Raw genomic sequence first — 17,938 nt, forward strand, 5'->3', positions numbered from 1 at the left:
ACCAATCTGAAATTCTATATCCTGCAAAATTATCCTGCACAAATGATAGAGAGATAAAAAGCTTCTCAGATAAACAGAAATTGAGAGAATGGCTTGCCTGCAGTCATGCTTGGAAGAAATGTTAAAAGAAGTTATTTAAAGTAAAAGAAAATGACATAGGTCAGAAACTCAGATTACAAGAAGAAAGGAAGATCTTTAGAAAAAAGTGAAAGTAGGCTGGGCATGGTGGCTCATGCCTGTAATCCCAGCACTTTGGAAGGCCAAGGCAGGTGGATCACCTTTGATCAGGAGTTCAAGACCAGCCTGACCAACATGGTGAAACCCCGTCTCTACTAAAAATACAAAAATTAGTTGGGCATGGTGGTGCACGCCTGTAATCTTAGTTCCTTGGGAGGCTGAGGCAGGAGAATTGCTTGAACCTCAGAAGCAGAGATTGCAGTGAGTCAAGATTGCACCATTGCACTCCAGCCTGGGTAAGAGAGTGAGACTCTGTCTCAAAAAAAAAAAAAGAAAGTAAAACAAAAACATTCTTTTTTTTTTTTCTTAGAGACAGGGGCTCAACCTGTTACCCAGGCTGGAGTGCAGTGGCATAGTCATATCTCATGGTAGCCCTGACCTCCTGGACTCAAACAATCCTACTGCCTCAGCCTCCCAAGTAGCTGGGACTACAGACATGCAACACCAATCTTGGCTAATTTTAAATTTTTTTTTTTTTGTAGAAACAGGGTCTTGCAATGTTGCCCAGGCTGGTTTTTTTTCTTTTTCTTTCTTTTTTTTTTTTTTGAGACTGAGTCTTACTCTGTTGCCCAGGCTGGAATGCAGTGGCGTGATCTCAGCTCATTTCAACCTCCACCTCCCGGGTTCAAGTGATTCTCATGCCTCAGCTTCCTGAGTAGCTGGGATTACAGGCATGAGCCACCACACCTGGCTAATATTTGTATTTTTAGTAGAGATGGGGTTTCACCATGTTGGCCAGGATGGTCTTGAACTCCTGACCTCAGGTGATTCGCCTACCTCGGCCTCCCAAAGAGCTGGGATTACAGGCGTGAGCCACTGCGCCTGGCCTGGTTATTTTTCTTATTGTTAATTTAACTAACAATAACAGTTTGTTCAAAAATAATAATAACAACAATATACTCAATTATGTATGCTTATATGCCTATATATTTATGTATGCTTATGTATCTGTGAAATGAATTACAATAATGATATAAGAAATAGGAGGGAAGGGCCGGGTGCGGTGGCTCAAGCCTGTAATCCCAGCACTTTGGGAGGCTGAGGCGGGCAGATTGCGAGGTCAGGAGATCGAGACCATCCTGGCTAACATGGTGAAACCCCGTCTCTACTAAAAAAAAAAAAAATTCAAAAAACTAGCCGGGCGAGGTGATGGGCGCCTGTAGTCCCAGCTACTCAGGAGGCTGAGGCAGGAGAATGGCGTGAACCCAGGAGGCGGAGCTTGCAGTGAGCTAAGATCCCGCCACTGCACTCCAGCCCGGGCCACAGAGCGAGACTCCGTCTCAAAAAAAAAAGAAATAGGAGGGAAGAATTAGGATTATTTTGTTATTATAGGTATCTGCACTGCCTGTGTAATGGTATAATGCTACTTGAAAGTGGATTTGTATTAGCTGTAAATGTATATTGCAAACTGTAGGATAGCAACTAAAGAAAAGAAAGTTTAAAATGTAGTATAACTGATATACTAAGAAAGGAGAGAAAATGGAATTATATGAAATACTTCATTAAAATCACAAAAAGCAGAAAAAACTGTAGAAGACAAAAATAGGAACAAAGAATAAAGACAATGAATAGAAAACAGTAACAAATATGGTAGATACTTAATTATATCAATAATCACTCTAAACATCAATGATCTAAGTAAACCAATTAAAAGAGATTGTCAGAGTTCAGAGTAGATCAAAAAAAGACCCAACTATATGTTTTTCACAGGAGACCCACTTTAAATATAAAGGCACATGGACATTAAATGTAAAAATTAGAGCAATACATACCATGATAACATTAATCAAAAGAAAGTGAAAATAGCTATATTAATATTGAAAGAGCAGACTTCAGAGCCAGGAATTTATCAGAGCTAAAGAGGGGGCATTATATAATAATAAAGGGGTCAATTATTCAAGAAGACATAACAATCCTTAATGTGTATGCACCTAACAACAAAGCATCAAAATGTACAAGGCAAAAGCAGAAGTGCAAGGAGAGCTAAATGAATCTACTATTATGGTTGGAAACAGCTTAAGCCCAGGAGTTCGAAACAAGCCTGGGCAACTTGGTGAGACTTTGTCTCTACTACAAATAAAAAAATTAGCTGGGTGTGGTGATGCATACCTGTAGTTACTTGGGTAGCTGAGGTGGGGAAGATCACTTGAGCCCAGGAGGTTCATGTCACTGCACTCCAGCCTGGGAAACAGAGCAAGACCCTGTCTCAAAGAAGGAAGGAAGGAAGGAAGGAAGGGAGGGAGGGAGGGAGGGAACAGATCTAGCAGGCAGAAAATGAGTAGGAACAGAACATAGTGGAATCCAATAGCACCATCAGTCAACTTGATATTACTGATGTCTATTGACGATTTCGTCTAACAACAGTACAACACACACTCTTTCCAAGCTCACATGAACATTCATCAAGATAGACAACAGACTTGGTCATAAACACACCACAACAAATTTAAAAGAACAGAAATTACACAATATCTGCTCTTAGACCACAGTGGAATTAAACTAGAAATCAATAATAAAAAGATATCTGGAAAATCTCAAAATATTATACTTGTAGATCAAACAACACACTTCTGAATAACACATGGGTCAAGGAAGAAATTGCAAGATAAATGTTAAAAATACTTTGAACTAAATGAAAATGAAACTACAACTTATCAAAATTTGTGGGATTCAGCAAAAGCAGTACCTAGAGGGAAATTTATAGTTTGAATGTATATATTAGAAAATAAGTAAGATTTTAAATCAATAGTCTATGTTTCCACCTTAGGAAAACAGAAAAAAGAGATCAAATCAAATCCAAAGAAAGGAGAAGAAAAGAAATGATAGAAATTAGAGCCCAAGACAATAAAATTGGAAACAGAAAATCAATAAAGAAAAACCGACAAAACCAAAAGCAGGCTCTTTAAAAAGATCAGTAAAATCAACAAGCTTCTAGAAAAGCTAACCTAGAAAAAGAAAGAAGACACAAATCATTACTATCAGAAATGTAAGAAGGGGCTGGGCACGGTGGCTCATGCCTGTAATCCCAGCACTTTGGGAGGCCAAGGCAGGTGATTTATTTGAGGTCAGGAGTTCAAGACCAGCCTGACGAGCATGGTGAAACCCCGTCTCTACTAAATATACAAAAAAAATTAGCTGGGTATGGTGGCAGGTGCCTGTAATCCCAGCTACATGGGAGGCTGAGGCAGGAGAATCACTTGAACCTGGGAGGCAGAGCTTGCAGTGAGCTGAGATCGTGCCACTGCACTCCAGTCTGGGCGACAAGAGCAAAACTTCGTCTCAAAGAAAAACATCTAAAAAAACCTACAGCCAACATCCGTGAATAGTGAGAAACTAGAAATTTTCTGATATGATCAGTAACAAGTCAAGGATGTCTTCTCTTGCCACTCCTTTTCAACATCATACTGGAAGTCTGAGCTAAGGCAATTAAGACAAAAAAAAAAAAAAGGAAATAAAATATATTGATTGGGAAGGAAGAATTAACACTGTCTTTGCAGATAACATGATTATCTATGTAGAAAATCTGAAATATTCAATGACAACAACAAAAAGCTCCTGAAACTAATAAATAACTACAGCAAGGTTGCAGAATCCAACATTAATATACAAAACCAAATCACTTTTCATATGCCAGCAATGAAAAGTAGAATTTGAAATTAAAACACAGTATCATTTATATTAGCACCTCTAAAAATGCAATACTTAGATATAAATCTAACAAAATATGTACAAGATCTATGTTTCATGGGGGGTACCTATGCAAACCTACCCCTAAAGTCCAAGGAAGCTGAGAGGCTGAAGAAAGAGGCTGACAAAGTTGGGTTGAAACTGCCTTTGCAAAATTATGACTGAGACAGCGAAAAGAGATCTAACTTAACCGACTCTATCTTGCTTCTAACCTCCAAGCTGTCCTTATTTATTCCTGGGTGTAGGCTGAACTAACTTTGAAAGAAACTTAGTTTATAGTTGACAGTTTAAACAAAGACCTCCTTCTTGTCTAGGGACTAGACTGCCTTTGTAGGACTTTATAAAGATTACAAATTATGGTTTAGGAGTCACGCAGCTGGAGGCTACAAGCTTCTGACTCTCCCTAAACTGCTCCTAAGATTAGTGCTTTGGATATTTTGCAGACCCTGCACTTGATGGATCACGGGGCACCACCCTGATCAATAAACTGGCTCATCTGGTCTTGTGGCCCCCACCCAGGAACTGACTCAGTGCAAGAAGACAGCTTTGACTCCCTATGATGTCATCTCCAACTGATCAGCACTCCTGGCTCACTGGCCTCCCCCATTCCACCAAGTTATCCTTAAAAACTCTGTTCCCCAAATGCTGAGGGGGACTGATTTGAGTAGTAAAAAAATACTGGTCTCCCACACAGCCAGCTCTGCGTGAATTACTCTTTCTCTATTGCAATTCCCCTGCCTTTTTTTTTGGAGACAGAGTTTCGCTTTGTCACCCAGGCTAGAGTGCAGTGGCATGATATTGGCTCACTGCAACCTCTGCCTCCTGGGTTTAAGCAATTCTCATGTCTCAGCCTCCTGAGTAGCTGGGACTACAGGTACACACCACCACACCTGGCTGATTTTTTGTATTTTAGTAGAGATGGGGTTTCACCATGTTGCCCAGGCTGGTCTTGAACTCCTGAGCTCAGGCAATCTGCCTGCCTGCACCTCCCAAAGTGCTAGGATTACAGGTGTGAGCCACGGTGCCTGGCCAATTCCTCCATCTTGATGAATAGGCTCTGTCTAGGCAGCAGGCAAGATGAACCCCTTGGGTGGTTACAAGTTTCTTAGAAAGAAATAGTTAACAGGGACTTCTGAAGAGAAGCCATGACTGTGTCTTGGGTGGCAGCGAGACAAGATGGTGGATCCCTGCACCCTTATTCCTTAGACCCAGCACTTACATACCAAAGAGAAGTTGTGGTTCAGAAGGGATGTGTAGGACAATTGAAGTATGATAACATCAAGGATAGTTGAAGTATGATAACAATTTTATGATAAGTACTGGCTCTTATACAAAACACAAAGGATAAACTGGAAATCTTAGATGGCTTCCTGGAACAGGAGTTAATCAGAAGCCAAAACGGCAGATTAGGATCCAAATGAAGTCGCTTTGGCCTCTGCAATCTGTATAAGGAAAATAATAAAAGAAAAGGTGAAAGAACTTGAAGAAGAACTAAATAAATGAAAAGATATTTGATGCTTATGGGTAAGGGGACTCAATATCATCAAGGTGACAGTTCTTCCCACCTTGATCTATAGATTTAACACAATTTCAGTCAAAGTCCCAGCAAGTTACTTTGTGGATATCAACAAACTGATGTTAAAGTGTATGTGAAGAGTCAAAAGACCTAGTAGAGCCAATTCAATATTGAAGAAGAATAGCAAATTTGGAGGATTGACAATACCTTGCTTCAAGACTTACTAGAAACTAGCTATAGGCTGGGCACAGTGGCTCATACCTGTAATCCCAGCACTTTGGGGGGCTGAGGCAGGCAGATCACTTGACTCAGGAGTTCAAGACCAACCTGGGCAACATAGCAAGACCCTGTCTCTAAAACTTGTTTCAAAAGGCATATTCCTTACCTCAAAATTTACATATTCTTGGGAAGACATACACAGATAGTAAAAGAAAAATACATAGCTGGATCATGGATTATCAAATGATTGCTACAGAAAGTAAGTACTATAAAGCTTAAAAGAAATAGAAATATAAGAGAAAGATTTTTTAGAGTTGGAAAGTTCACATGACTAACAAGAGGTAAGAGTGTTGTAAGAATGACAGGATGAAAGCTGGGCACGGTGGCTCACGCCTATAATCCCAGCACTTTGGGAGGCCGAGGTGGATGGATCACTTGAGGTCAGGAGTTCGAGACCAGCCTGACCAACATGGAGAAACCCTATCTCTACTAAAAATACAAAATTAGCCAGGTGTGGTGGTGCCTGCCTGTAATCCCAGCTACCGGGGAGGCTGAGGCAGGAGAATCACTTGAACCCGGGAAGCGAAGGTTGCAGTGAGCCGGGATCGTGCCATTGCACTCCAGCCTGGGCAACAAGAGCAAAACTCTGTCTAAAAAAAAAGAAAGAAAGAAAGACTGGATGAGGGCTGGGGTAAGAGGAGGTGAGAACAAAGATTATGAAGACAAGAGAATAACGTGAATGGTTATACAATGAGAAATCAAACAATAGCTAAATAACACTCGGCTGAAGTAAAGATTTCTATGGGACATAAGGTTGGAAAGAGGTGGAAAAACCCGACTGAAGACCATAAATGCCAGCCAGAGGCTTGCTTGTGATGTTGACGGTGGTAAATATTATGAGTTATATGATGAAAGTTTTATGACCTTTTGGAGATACAGAAATTAATTTTGACTGGATTCCAAATATTTTATATTACTTATTGGGATTGGATTTTTTCTTTTTATTTGAGACAGGGTCTCACTCTGTCACCCAGGCTGCAGTGCAGTGTCTCACTATGTTGCCCAGGCTGGTCTCAAACTCCTAGGCTCAAGTGATCCTCCTGCCTCAGCCTCCCGAGTAGCTGGTACTACAGGTGTACACCACCACAAACGGATAATTTTTTAATTTTTTGTAGAGACTAGGTCTCGCTATGTTGCTCAGGCTGGTCTCGAATTCCTGGGCTCAAGTGATCCTCCAGCATCTGCCTCCCTAAGTGCTAGGATTATAGGCATAAGCCACAGTGCCCAATCAATAGTATACTCTGACTATGTTCTTCCTCTTTATTTTTCATTAGAGTCAGTTATGAAATGTATATCAACAGTAGCCTATGTCTGAGTAGGTCCCTTTTTATAAATAAATAAGCCAAAACATCTTAGCCCAAATGTCTCATTTTAGGGTTTGAAAAATATTGTGGCTGGGCGTGGTGACTCATGCGGATAATCCCAGCCCTTTGGGAGGCCAAGGCTGGAGGACTGCTTGAGTCCACGAGTTTGAGACCAGCCTGAGCAACATAGTGAGACCTCATCTCTACAAAAATGAAATAAAATGGGCTGGGTGCGGTGGCCCATGCCTGTAATCCCAGCACTTTGGGAGGCTGAGGTGGGCGGATCACCTGAGGTCAGGAGTTTGAGACCAGCCTGGCCAACTTGGTGAAACCCGTCTCTAGTAAAAATAGAAAAAATAGCTGGGCGTGGTGGCAGGCGCCTGTAATCCCAGCTACTGGAGAGGCTGAGGCAGGGGAATCAATTGAACCTGGGAGGCGGAGGTCTCAGTGAGCCAAGATCATGCCACTGCACTTCAGCCTGGGTGACAGAGTGAGACTCTGTCTAAAATAAAATAAAAAAAATAAAACCCTTAGTTTCTGCTTCAAGCCAAGATGAAATAACAGGAACTGGAGGTATTGTCTAGCCTGAAACAACCCAAAAAACAGGCAAGACATGTGAAAATGTAGTTTTCAAGACACTCTCCTTTTTTTTTTTGGAAATGGAGTCTCACTCTGTCGCCCAGGTTGGAGTGCAGTGGTGCAGTCTCGGCTCACTGCAACCTCCATCTCCTGAGTTCAAGCAATTCTCCTGCCTCCTGCATGAATCTCCTGAGTAGCTGGGACTACTGGTGCATGCCACCACCCCTGGCTAATTTTTGTATTTTTAGTAGTGATGGGGTTTCACCATGTTGGCCAGGCTGGTCTCCGACTCCTGACCTCAGGTGATCTGCCCACCTCAGGCTCCCAAAGTGCTGGATTTACAGGCATGAGCCACCGTACCTGGTCAGATACTCTACATTAAGCAAAGGTGAACAATGATCCCTGAAAGACAAAAAAAAAAGAGAGAGAGAGAGAGAGATGAGCTCTCTGACTCAGGTTACTGCCTTGAGAAAGTTTCCAGGCCAAGATGCAGGGAAGAAGAAACTGAGGCCAAATCTGGCCAACTTCCTGCACTGAAGAAATAGAGCTAAGAGTTTAGGGAGACCGAAGCAGTCGGTGTCGGTAGGTCAGAATACCAGGCAGGAAAGGGCCTGCACAAAGATCTGGACAGGGTTTCCCTCAGTACTCCGTGGAGTGCCAATCAGCACAAGTGTGGACGGAATCTATACAAGGCCAAGGACAGAACTATCAGAAAAGATTAGAGGTGCCCAGTGTACACAGAGGAGGACACAGTGCCTGTTCCCACCAGGCCGACTGGAAAAACTCACAATTCACAGGGCATTGAGTAACAGGCTCAAAAAGGTCTCAGCTCAGTGGTGGGGAGTCATTGGCTTCCGTCAGAGCACTGCTCCACACCCACCTAACAAACCTTAAAAGCAAGACACGAGAAGCTCCAAGTGTTTTCAAAAAACAAAGCTTGAGAAGATTTATAGGAATATAAAAATATCCAGCACCCAGCAAGATAAAGTCACAATGTCTGGCAGTCGACCAAAGATTTCCAGGCATGCGAAGAGGCAGAAAAACATGACCCATACTGAGAGAGTCATCAATCGTAACTGTCCCAGAACTGACACAGATGTTAGCATTAGATCTGTTACATTTAGAATTACGTTTAGATGTTATTAAAATTGCATTTCGTGTGTTCAAGAAGTTAAAGTAGAAATATGGGAGGTATTTTTAAAATACCTAAATCAAAGTTCCATTGAAGAAATGACAAATGACAAGAAGACAAATACACTGGATGGAATTAAAGGCAGATTAAACACTGCAGAAAAAAGGTTAGTGAATTTGAAGACATAGCAGTAGACACTAAACCAAATGACATACTGTGAGAAAAATAAGAATGACAAAGGATGATGAGAGCCCTAGTTAACTGTGGGACAACTTAGAGCTGCTTAGCATGTAGATAAAAAGAGCCTCCAAAAGAGGGAGGCCAACTGAAAAATGTATTTGGAGGAAGAAAAGACAAAAGTTTTCGAAACTTGATTAAAACTATGCACCTACAAATCTAAGAAATCAGACACGAGATTCATGGAGTAAAGTAAACCAAGCAGGCACAGTGCCTCATTCCTGTAATCTCAGCACTTTGGGAGGCCAAGGTAGGAGGATTGCTTGAGGCCAGGAGTTCAAGACCGGCCTGGGCAACACAGTGAGAGCAACTCTGTCTCTACAAAATATAAAAAAATTTAAAAATTAGTTGGGTCCAGTGGTTCATGCCTGTAATGCTAGAACTTTGAGAGGCCAAGGCTGGAGGATCACTTAAGCCTAGGAGTCTGAGGTCATCCTGGGCAACATAGTGAGACCTTGTGTCTACAAAAGATAAATAAAATTAGCTAGGTGTGGTGGCACACACCTGTGGTCCCAGCTACTTGGGAGGCTGAGGTGGGAGGATCACTTGAGCCTGGGAGGTTGAGGCTGCACTGAGCCCTGATTGTGCCACTGCATTCCAGCATGAGTGACTGAGAAAGACCCTGTCTCAAAAAGACAGAGAGAGAGAAAGAGAGAGAGAGAGAGAGAGAAAAGAAAACCTATGTGATCACCTCAATAGATGCAGAAAAACTTTTGACCAAATCCAACACCTATTCCTGATAGTCTCAGTAAACTTGGAATAAAAGGGAATTTCCTCAAACTGCTATAGAAAATCAAAAAAACTACATCTAACATTATACTCGATGGTGAAAATTGAATATTTTTCTCCTAAGATCAGGAACAATGCAAGGACGTCTGCTTTCACCAATTCTATTCAGCATTCCACTAGAGGTTCTTGTCAGTGGAATCAAGCCAAGAAAAAGAAATAAAAAGCATCAGATTGGAAAGAAATTAAAACTCTTATTTATAGATTACATGATGTCTACATAGAAAATGTGATAGACTATACAAAAGAGCTATTAGAACCAATAAGTGAGTTTAGCAAGTTTGCAGAGCACAAAATCAACACACTCAAATGAATTATATTTGTTTGCCAGCAACAAACAATCAGAAATGGAAATTAAGAGCTACAATTTACAATAGAATTCTAAAAGATGATGAAATACTTAAGGATTAATCTGAGGATGTGAAAGACCTGTATGCTGGTAACTAAAAACATTGCTGAGCTATATTAAGGAAGGTATGAATAAATGGAGAAGTATACCTTGTTCATGGGTTGGAAGACTCAATACTGTTAAGATATCAGTTTCCTCCAAGTTGATCTATCTATTCAAAGTAATTATGATCAAAATCCCAGCTAGATTTTTGGGGAAATTGAGAAGCTATTTAAAAAGTGACGTGGCAATGCAGAGTTTATAGAGTGGGCAAACAGCTCCGCCAAAGGACAAAGGTGGAGGGCTGATCCCACCCGATTTCAAGACAAGGCTATGATAGACCAAATAGCTTCATATTAGCAGTAAGATAGACATGTATCTGGGATAATGTATTAGTTCATTCTTGCATTGCTATAAAATGAAAACTGTTGTTAATTCCTTTAACTATAGGAATTAAGTTAAATATTATAAATACTATCAAGACTGGGAAATTTATTTTTTTATTTTTTATTTTTTTGAGATGGGCAGTAGCGCAATCTTGGCTCACTGCAACCTCCACCTCCTGGGTTCAAGCAATTCTCCTCCCTCAGCCTCACAAGTAACTGGAATTACAGGTGCATGCCACCACACCCAGCTAATTTTTTGTAGAGACAGAGTCTTACTATGTTGTCCAGGCTGGTCTCGAACTCCTGATCTCAAGTGATCTGCCCACCTCGGCCTCCCAAAGTGGTGGGATTGCAGGTGTGAGCCACTGAGCCTGGCCAAGACTGGTAATTTATAAAGAAAAGAGGTTCACTTGGCTCACGGTTCCACACGCTGTATAGGAAGCATGATGCCGGCATCTCCTGGGCTTCTAGGGAGGTCTCAGGAAACAACTGTGACAGAAGGCAAAAGGGGAGCTGGATGTACTTCTTTTAAAGTGGAGGTACTTCTTTTTTAAAATTATTTGTGGAGTGGTTGTGATGGCTCATGCCTGCAATCCCAGCACCTTGGGAAGCTGAGGTGGGAGAATTGCTTGAGACCAGGAGTTCAAGATCCCATCTTATTTTTTTAAGTAAAAATACATACATACATACATACATACATACATACATACATATGTACATACATATATACAAACAAATCATTTGTGTAGAGATAGAATCTTGCTATGTTGTCCAGGCTGGTCTCAAACTCCTGGCCTCAAGTGGTCCTCCTGCCTTGGCCTCCCAAAGTGCTGGGATTACAGGCATGAACCATGCCTGGAGAAGGAACATGTGGGGGATGTGACACACTTTTCAACAACCAGATCTCACAAGAACTCACTGACTACCAGAATAGCACCAAGAGGGACATCCGCCCCTATGATCCAATCACTCCCACCAGGCCTCACCCCCAACATTGAGATTACTACTTGACATGAGATTTGGGCGGGGACACAGATCCAAACCATATCAGATGATAAAACAAACAAACAAAAATTGACACATGGATCAATGAAAGAGAGTAGAGATGTCAGAAATAGATCTGGGCCAGGCATAGTGGTTCATGCCTATAATCCCAGCACTTTGGGAGGCCAAGGCAGGAGGATTACTTGAGGCCAGAAGTTTGAGACCAGCCTGGAGAACATAGCAAGATCTGTCTCTACACAAATTTCATATATATAATTGTGTGTATATATGTTTTTATATTTTTATATATTGATATATTATAATGATTAATAATAAATTATCATATTATATATGCGTAAATATATATTAATAGTATATAATATATTGTATACTTATTACAATAATATATATTTATTTTATATTTATATATAAAATTATATTTAAAATATTATTAATATGTGTATATATAAAATATATAATATGATAAATTATATATAAATACATAATATATATAAGATACATATATTAGATATATTTAAATGTATATTTGATATATTATATTTATAATATATTTATATATTATTATATATTATATATAAAATTTATATATTTTAACTTTTTTACTTAAAAAAATAAGATAGGGTCTTGAACTCCTGGGCTCAAGTGATTCTCCCACCTCAGCTTTCCAAAATGCTGGGGTTATAGGCATGAGCCACTGCAACCAGCCCATAAATAATATTTAAGAAGTAGATCCACACATAAATCGACAATAAGTGTTTGGTAAGGGCACAAGGCAAGGCAGTGGAGATAAGATGGCCTTTACAACAAATGTTGCTGAAACAACTGGATATTGATGAGGAAGAAAAAAAGAATTTGAATACTTCACAGTATACAAAAATTAACTCAAAATTGATTCTAGATCTAATAAAACTTCTAGAAGCAGCAAAGGAGAAAACCCTTGGTGACAGTGGGTTAGGCATTTCTTAGGCACAACACTAAAAGTGGAATCCATAGAATAATAACATCAAATGAAAACCTGGACTTCATCAAAAATGAAAACTTCTGCTCTACAAAAGACACTGCTAAAAGAGCAGAAAGACAAACCACAGGCTGGGAAGTGTTTTGCAAAGCATCTACTTGATAAAGGATTTGTATCCATCATAAATAAACATCTCACAAAACCTGACAATAAGAAAACAAACAACACAATTAAAACTAGGCTAAAGATCTAGATTCACCAGAAAGACATATGGATGGCAAAGAGGCACATAAATAGATGCTCAACATCATCAGTTGTTCCATACATGCAAATTAAAGCCACAACAAGATGCCACTGCAGACTCTTTAGATGGCAGAGATTTAAAGAGATGACAAGTAATCCCCATACTTTGGGAGGCCAAGGTGCGAGGATCACTGAGCCCAGGAGCTTGAGGTTACAGTGAGCTATGATCGTGCCACTGCACTCCAGCCTGGATGACAAAGCGAAACCCTGTCTCAAAAAAGAAACAGATGACAATACCAATTGTGGGTAAATATGGGAGCAACTGGGACTCTCCTATTCTGCTGTGAGACCATAAAGTGACAAAGCCCCTTTAGAAAACCATTAGACAATTTCCTAAAATGTTAAACATATGTCTACCACATAATCCAGGCATTCCACGCCTAAATATTTCCCTAAGATAAAAGAACGCATATAATTAAACAAAAACTTGTACATGGATGTTCAGAAAAGTATTATTTGTAATAGCCCCGAACTGGAAACAACCCAAATGTCCATATTCATTCATCAGTAGGTGATGAATAATATGAATAAACACATTGTGGTATAGCCACACAAAAGCCATAATATTATGGAACAATAAAAAGGGACCACTGATACTAACAACATAGATGAATCTGAAAATAATTATTCTGAATGCAAGAAGCCAGACAAAGTCGAATACCTATGGTATGAATGAATATATTTATATAAAATTTGGCCATGCTTGGTGGCTCATGTCTGTAATCCTAGCACTTTGGGAGGCCGAGGTGGGCAGATCACTGAAGGTCAGGAGTTCGAGACCAGCCTGGCCAACATGGTGAAATCCCGTCTCTACTAAAAATACACAAATTAGCTGGGCGTGGTGGTGGGCGCCTGTAATTCCAGCTACTCGGGAGGCTGAGGGAGGAGAATCACTTGAACCCAGGAGGTGGAGGTTGCAGTGAGCCGAGATCATGCCACTGCACTCCCTGGGTGACAAAGCAAGATTCCATCTCAATAAAATTAAATAAAATATAAAATTAAATAAAATATAAAACAAAACCAACGAATCGATGGTGGTATAAAGTAGATCATTGTTGCTTAAGGACTGGTGGCGTAGGGGAAAGGAATTACACAGGGTTATGAGGAAACTATTGGAGATGATAGGCTTGTTCACTGTATTGACTACGATAATGTTTTCATGAGTGTATACATATGTCAATGATTTGTCAAATTTTGTACCTCAGATATGTGCACTTTGTTGTGTGTCAACTGTATGTCAATATAGCAGGGTTCTTTGTTTTGTTTTGTTTTTTACAAAACCTTAAAATGAGACTATTTTGGGTGTCACTCCAACACCTGTTTCCAGGCCCTGGCAATGCTGCCTCTTTCCTTGTGTCCTTAATGTTGGCTGCCTTCCTACTCTGGCTGATCTCTGATTCACCTCACCTTCCAGTTTGGCCTCTCAGTTCTTCATCACTAGCGTAAAAAAGTACCCCTGGCTGGACGTGGTGGCTCGTACCTATAATCCCAGCACTTTGGGAGGCCAAGGTAGACAAATCACTTGAGCTTAGGAGTTTGAGACCACCCTGGGCAACATGGAAAAACCCTGTCTCTACAAAAAAGTATAAAAATTAGCTGGGCACAGTGGCTCATACCTGTGGTCCCAGCTGCTTGAGATGCTGAGGTGGAAGGTCACTTGAGCATGGGAGGTGGAGGTTGCAGTGAACCAAGATGGCACCACTGCACTCCTGCCCGGGTGACAGAGCGAGATTCTGTCTCAATAAAAAAAAAAAAAAAAAAATCCCTGAATTAAAATCCCTCTGTCCTGAATATTTGAAGTTGCTTCTGTTTACCTAACAGATCCTGTCTGATATATTTGGTCACCACACAGTAATAATTTATCCAGGCCAGTAGACGAATCTCTGTGTGATCTTGGATGGATGTCATAAGGCTACCTCTTTTCTCCTTTTAGTCTCCTAAGTACCTGAAATCTCCACTTCTTTTTTCTTTTTTTATAAGACAGGATCTAGTTCTGTTGTCCAGACTAGAGTGCAATGGCTCAATCACAGCTAACTTTAGCCTTGACCTCCTGAGCTCAATTCACCCTTGCCTTTGCCTCCCAAGTAGCTGGAACTACAGGTGTGCACCACCACATCTAATTAATTTTTTTTATCTTTCTTTTGTAGAGACAAGTCTCTGTCCAATCGGGGCTGTAGTGGTCTGGATTGTACATCAGACTTAGGAAGTATCTGACAATTTGCCTGATAATTCCTACCGTTAGGGAGTTTAACAAGAGTGTGGTTTTTCTTGTAGCCACAGGAATTTAGGAAATTGCCATGCCAGCTGAGCCCTGAACCCTTGACTCACTGGTAACTTTTGTTTCCTTAACCTTAACGTTTGTCTTCGTTGATAAAGGGATGCCAACTCGGCTCTCCCAGATCACAGATATTATCTATCATCTTATGGCTGGGGAACCTGAGGCTCAGAGAGTTTAATTAATTTGTCCAAGGTCACGGAGTCAAGAAGGGAGAATGCTGGATTTGAACCCAAGTATATCTGACATTCTATATTCTAGCCTTTTCCCTCATTCTGATATTTTCTCTGAAAACCCCTGGGTTTATCCTGGCACTTTCACGTGTGTAAGTCATTTGTGCAGAAGCCAAGGTTTGTCTCCTGGGTAGGCGCTGCAATACCTCCTTGGTATTTGAGGTCAGTACATTATAGGAATAAATTGTGCTGTGTCTAGGCTTTTAAGTATCTAAATGATCGAGAGTTAGTGTTTTCTCAAAGGAGAAAACAGCATTATAAAACAGGATTACAAAGGCAAGGCTTAGTGTCTTAGAATCTCTCAGCCTCACAACCCAAAGAGCAGAAGAGAAAAAATGTCTCCAGCTCCAAAAGAACTAATGAGCTTTAAACGAAAGAGCTAGAGTCACATTTTCCCCTGAACTCCCATACATACATGAATATAAATCCGTTTTTTCTCTTGCAAAAAAAAAAATTTTTTTTAAGGAAAGAGCTGTCATTTTGCTAAGCAACACCAAAAGCTGATTATCTGGTGCCTGCTCTGGGTAAAAGGCAGAAAAGTCAAATGATGAAAAGATGCCACCTCATTTAACAACTAAAATATTACTACACAGTCGAGTAACTACCAAATAGGGTCCATTTAAACACCAACCTTAGTCCAATATCTTTTTTTGTTTGTTTGTTTGAGATGGAGTCTCACTCTTTTGCCCAGGCTAGAATGCAGTCGTGCAATCTTGGCTCACTGCAACCTCCGCCTCCCGGGTTCAAGTAATTATCTGCCTTAGCCTCCTGAGTAGCTGGAATTACAGGTGCCCACCACCACGCCCGGCTAATTTTTGTATTTTTAGGTCTCACCATGTTGGCCAGGCTGGTCTTGAACTCCTGACCTCGTCATCCACCTGCGCTGGCCTCCCCAAGTGCTAGGATTACAGGTGTGAGCCACCACGCCTGACTGTCCAATATCTTAATGTAACATCTCCTTGTCCTAGAGACAGGGTTTCACCATGTTGGCCAGGCTGGTCTCGAACTCCTGACCTCAAGTGATCCACCCGCCTCGGCCTCCCAGAGTGCTGGGATTACAGGCATGAGCCATCGCGCCCGGCCCTGGCTAATTTATTTTATTTATTGTAGAGATGGGCTAGAGTGCAGTGGTGCAATCATGGCTCACCACAGCCTTCAATTCCTGAGCTCCAGCAATCCTCCTGCCTCAGCCTCCCAAGTACTTGGGAATGCAGGGACTCACTACCTCAAGGTTTTTAAAGGAAAAGAAGAGGCAGTTTCTAAATTGTTTGCCAAGATTTCACAATTAAATAATATAAGCTATTGATTGGCTATACATTCTCTGTATCACAAATTCCAGGAACAGGAAGACACTGGGTGAGGCAGCTAGTCAGGAACAAAATTACCTTAAACAATTGACCCCCAGGTATGGGGCAGGGGGAGGGCTGGAGGCAGGCATGACTGCAGTCTCACACTCCTGGCTCTCTGGTCCCCAGTACTTTACAGAGCTCAGAATGCTTGGAGCTATTTTTCTTCTCTCAAATCTGTAGGAGGAAAATAACTTTGAAACGACCAATCTGCTTTTTGTTCTCAGTTTCACTAATACTTTCCTCAGCCTTTTACTGTCTACCAAGCCAACCGCCTCTGCTTAGCTCATCAGAACCCTCATTCTATCCCAGCCTGGTGGCTCACGCCAGCACTTTCGGAGGCCGAGGTGGGAGGATCACCTGAGGTCAGGAGTGTGAGACCAGCCTGGCAAACATGGTAAAACTCTGTGTCTACTAAAAATACAAAAAAAAAAAAAAAAAAGAAAGAAAATTAGCTGGGTGTGGTGGTACACGTCTGAGAGGACTAAGCCCAGATTTTTGTTTGTTTGTTTGTTTGTTTTAATCTTGCCCAAATTCCTATCTAAGGGATCTGGGGAGTCATGCCCTACAAACCATAAATTCTCATCAGATGGGTTTTATTTAACCCTGTATATCATGACTTACTTTCCAATCTGACCCTGGCATGACAAGGAAGAATATCAAAATATTTTACCCCAAAACATGTTTCTCTGCCACATCTTGAAATGGCCCTGCAAAGCCATCCCTTGTGGGAAAAATCCACATTCTATAGAGAATCCTCTTTCCCCCTTTCTTTCGTTGTTCTTTTTTGTTTTCGTTTTTTTGAGACAGTGTCTCACTCTGTCGCCAGGCTGGAGTACAGTGGCAAGATCTTGGCTCACTGCAACCTCTGCCTCCTGGGTTCAAGCAATCCTCCTGCCTCAGCCTCCTGAGTATCTGGGACTACAGGTGTGCACCACCTCGACCCGTCTAGTTTTTGTATTTTTAGTAGAGACAGGGTTTCGCCATGTTGGCCAGGCTGGTCTTGAACTCCCGACCTCAGGCGATCTGCCTGCCTCGGTCTCCCAAAATGCTGGAAATACAGGCGTGAGCCACCGCGCCTGCCACCACCCCAACCCCCCGCCCTTTTTTTTCCTTCCTTCCTTTCCAGATCCAGGAGATAATCAACTAAGAGCCAGACACCCTTTTAGGTCCGATAAGAAACATTTTACAACCTGCTCTCTCTGGTCTGCTATCGGAGAGCTTCCCCTGCACAATAAAACTTGGTCTCCGCAATCCTTTATCTTTTTTTTTTTTTTTTTTTTTTTT

This window comes from Rhinopithecus bieti, unplaced genomic scaffold (assembly GCF_001698545.2).
Source record: "Rhinopithecus bieti isolate Rb0 unplaced genomic scaffold, ASM169854v2 scaffold_57691, whole genome shotgun sequence".
In the NCBI taxonomy this organism is placed as follows: Eukaryota; Metazoa; Chordata; class Mammalia; order Primates; family Cercopithecidae; genus Rhinopithecus; species Rhinopithecus bieti.